The sequence below is a fragment of the Paroedura picta genome, chromosome 2 (assembly GCF_049243985.1).
Source record: "Paroedura picta isolate Pp20150507F chromosome 2, Ppicta_v3.0, whole genome shotgun sequence".
Lineage (NCBI taxonomy): Eukaryota > Metazoa > Chordata > Lepidosauria > Squamata > Gekkonidae > Paroedura > Paroedura picta.
This window is the reverse complement of record NC_135370.1, coordinates 80,810,380-80,814,710: the sequence shown is the minus strand read 5'-3', so window position 1 is coordinate 80,814,710 and position 4,331 is coordinate 80,810,380. Positions and strand designations below refer to the sequence as shown.

Sequence of the window (4,331 nt, the reverse complement as noted above, 5' to 3'; positions counted from 1 at the left end):
GTCATCATAAGTCAGCTATGACTTGATGGCACTTTCCTCCTACATAATAGAGTGTCAGATGTTGTAAATGCTTTGACCATTTCCCCAAATCACCATAAAACCTTACCTCAGTCATTTGGAAATTATCATTTCTAACAATTAACACCCACTGAGAAAATCAGCAGACCATTATGTGTCATTTACATAACAAAAGAACCTTGTGGTAGTTTAAAGGCTAAAGTTTTTACTCCGAAATAAGCTTTCGCGTAGTACAGCCCTTTTCCATTCACATCCATGTGTGTAATTCTGAACAAATAACTTGTAAACCTCAAGGGTGAAAGGTTATGAAATGTGGGAAGTATAAGATGAAATGCAATTGGGTAAAACCCAAATGGAAGAAAATACAGAGATTATTAACAATTGCAGTAATTAGTGATTATGCAATTTCCTTAGTTGTGCTGTTTGTTGAGACCTGCAACGACTGATTGCGTTAACTCCTCTGGAGATGGTATCAAACTGAGAAGTTCTAATTCAGGAGTCCCTCCTTGAAGTTTATAACAGCCAGTTACAACATTTTTTCACAATATCTCACTTTCTGTATATACACAAACATTTAATGACAAAGTATATGTTCAGCCATTAATAAGAGACCTCTCGGTCTCTGTATTGGTTCCAGAAAACCAATCCACATGTTACAGTGAACACATGTACAGCCTAAAAGGACACACATACATTTAATTGTACACATAGGCATTCACTGACTCATGAATGAAAGTTCGTCATGAATTTTGGGCAGTTCATAGTCTGTGAACTGTTGCCCATGGAGGTTCTGCTATCATACATTTTAATGATTTTTTTTAGTGTGGTTTGTGGTGGTTCTTGAGGGGAGACAGACTGGCACAGATCAATTAAACTGTTTACAAAATTCCAAGGCAACAGTAGGGATGGAATTCTCCCGCCTTGGAAACACTAACAGCAGCATTCCAAAGTTTAATGCTTAATTGTGGGCTGCCAATAACAGAATTCCTATTGTGGTTTATGGGCTCAGAAGGCTTTAATGGCTTATAAAAGTAGTCACCCCTTGGTGTTTGTCCTGTTTTGTTGCATTACAGCCTGGAACTAAAGGGGGGGGTAGCACCATTTGATCCTCACAATATGCTTACCACTTTGAAGGTACAGAACCTTTTAAATTATGACACAAATAGTACTCAAGACAAGATAAATAGAAATCATGACTGCTCATAAGTATTCATCCCACAAAGTCAATACTTTGTAGAGCCACCTTTTGTTACAGTTATAGCTGCAAGTCTCTTGGGGTATGCTTCTATCAGCTTAGCACATCTAGCCACTGAGATTTTTGCCCATTTCTAAGGCAAAACTGCTCTAACTCCTTCAAGTTAGATGGATAGCACTGGAATACAACAGGGGTGGCCAAACTGTGGCTTTTCAGATGCCCATGAACCACAGTTCCCATGAGCCCCTGCCAGCAGATGGGAACTGTAGTCCATGGACATCTGGAGAGCCACAGTTTGGCCGTCCATAGTATACAGCAATGTTCAAGTCTTGCCACAGATTCTCAATTGGATTGAGGTCTAGGTTTTGACTAAGCCATTTCAGGACACTAACATTCTTCCTTTTAAATTATTATTATTTTGCAGAGTCTGGGATGGACCTGGTGTGTGTGACTGAGACCTGGGTGTGGGAGGGTTAAACAGTGACCCTGAAAGAACTAGCCCCCCCCCCCCCGGGTTTTTGGTCCTCCACCAGTCTCAGCTCCATAGTAGGAGTGGGTGGCGTGGCCATTCTTGTCCAGGAGGCTTTTTCCTTCAGGGGTATCCCAGTGCCTGTGATCTCTGGAGTGGAGTGTGTTCATATTGGGTGGAATGCAGCCGAGGGCTTCATCATATGGTTGGTGTACTGTCTGCCCAATGCCCCACCAGATGTGGACGTGTTGTCCTCAGGCTTAGGCTCAGACCTGGTGTCAACCATGGTGACACTGGTGCTCTTGCAGTTTGTTACTGGTCCTCCACATCAGGCTGGCCACACCCTTGATTAGATCTTTAGCACTGGGATAGATGTGGAGCTGATGTCTGTCATCCCATGGTCAGACCACTATGCCCTGTGGGCTCGGCTCAAGATTCCACCTTTCTCCTGTTTGGTTGACGGGTATATTTTAGACCGCCCCTGGAACCTTATGGATCCCACTGGATTCTGGAATGCTCTTTGGCACCTGATGCCTTCTGGTGATTTGTTGCCAGTGCTGGTGAAGACTGGAATTCTTGCCTCTCAGCAGCCATAGACAAGATTGTCCCTAGACGTCCTCTCCTCCCTCACCTCAAACAGACCCTGTAGTATTCCAGGGAGCTTCAGGAGGGGAAGAGGGAAGTGAGTCAACTATAATGAGTGTGGCAGATAATAAAGTGGACTTCCAGAGCATAATCTCTAGCATGGAATTTGCTTTTTCATTGTCATTGCATATAAAGTTGGTACTTTCATTGAAGTATGCATTATGACTCAAGATTTACTTCCTGATTTGAAATCCTTAACATAGACATTTGGGTTCTGGTGCCTTTCCAAATATGTCAAAATTGATTGCATTGCTATTCATTAGGATACTTTAGGCAAAGATACTTCCTCATGGCTAATGGTGTAAAACTAAGTTTCTGGACTCCAGTTGTGAAAATCCTTGTTACCTGATCAGATCTTGACTTCTACCATGGGTCAAAACAACAGCTTGTCACCCTATGCCCAGGGTTTAGCATCCCCTCAGATTGCAATGACACCTGGAATCCCTATTTTCAGTCCCATGATACCTCATGGCACAGGGCTCACCCCTCAGTCTGTTCAAAGCACCAGTAGTTTATCTATCCTGAAAGAGCAGCTGAGGCAGCAGCAGCAAGTGGCAGCACAGCAGTCTACATCCCAGCCAACGCAAGGAGCATCTGCTCAAACACTGCAGCTCTTCCATTCTCAGATGCTCACTACTGCTCCCTTGCCAGGAACCACGCCTCTCTACCCCACTACAATGACTCCCATGACCCCAATAACTCCAGCAATGCCTGCTTCTGAAAGTTCGGGGATTGTACCACAACTTCAGAATATTGTATCTACCGCAAATTTTTGCTGTAAACTGGACCTGAAAACGATTTCCCTTTGTCTCAAAATGCTGAAGAGTGAAGAGCAGTCAAGGTTGGCTGTAAGAAAGTATGCCAGGGTTGTGCGGAAGTTGGGATTCCCAGCTAAATACTTGGATTTCAAGATGCAGAATATGGTGGGCCGTTGTGATGGCACACAGGAGCTCCTGACAAATTAAATTTCCTAGGTCATAGCAACGTATACCATCAGGTACATTATAGTTAATCCTCTGGAATTTGTTTGCATACTTAACTATCAACTTTTAGACTTGGTGGGAGGAACAACAATTCATGTGAACATTGCGTAAAATCACGTTGCAAACATGGGTGGTGTTTAACATCTGCATTGCAGGTACATGAATAATACTGAACCCAACTCCACCCAAAGGTATGTAATTTATGACCTCTTGGCAACTTTGATTGTGAATCTTAAATTACATCTGGGCTCCAACTGCATGATTATGACTCACATTGTTGCAATGTTATCTGCATGATCATCTTTATGACCCAAAGTTAGCTAACAATATACTATCAGACTATCCCAATATTCCATCAAGTTCCATTATGATTAAGAAACAGGATGCAGGGGAATTCTCATCCCGTTCCTTTTGGGTCCTCAAGAACAGCTTAAGAAGCTGATTTAAAAAAAACAACGTATTGGGGGGGGGGGTGAACCTGAGTCACACTACAGAAAATGGATCAGGAATGAAAGGAAGAAATGGAGCTCTTTTACTTTCTTTATGTAAAGGAATGAATGGATGAAACGTATTAATGCAGAGAGGGCTTCCCCCCATTGTACTGGCTGGCCAAAACATCACAATATTTTAAAAATAACATTTCTTCTAAAGGCAATGTTTTGGCAAGGGAGACTATATTTGACTTTTCATCTGAAATTCTCTAGCTCAAGACAGAGTTGGGGGATGGAAAGAGAAAGCAAGACATTACTTTTTCCATATCCTTATCCATTGGAAACTTCATGAAGCAGCGTATAAAACATAAAGTTGATTATTCTGCCCTGCTGTCCTTGCCCTTCTGTTTTCTCTCTTTTTCCTCCCCCCCCCACTGCATCACAGCCTTCATGGAAACGTATCTTTGACCCTCAAACTACAGAAACTCAATTAACAAAAACAGGAGAAGAATCTAGTCAAGAGGACACAACACTTTTTAATTAGAATAACATCAAAATAATTCTTAACACAAAACAAGTCAATTATAAAT

The 4,331-nt window shown here is 42.1% G+C and overlaps 1 pseudogene; it reads left to right on the top strand.

Moving 5' to 3' along the window:
• Nucleotides 1-2,695: 2,695 nt before the first annotated feature.
• LOC143828915 (TATA-box-binding protein pseudogene) lies at nt 2,696-3,292 on the top strand (annotated as a pseudogene).
• The last annotated feature ends 1,039 nt before the right edge of the window (nt 3,293-4,331 follow it).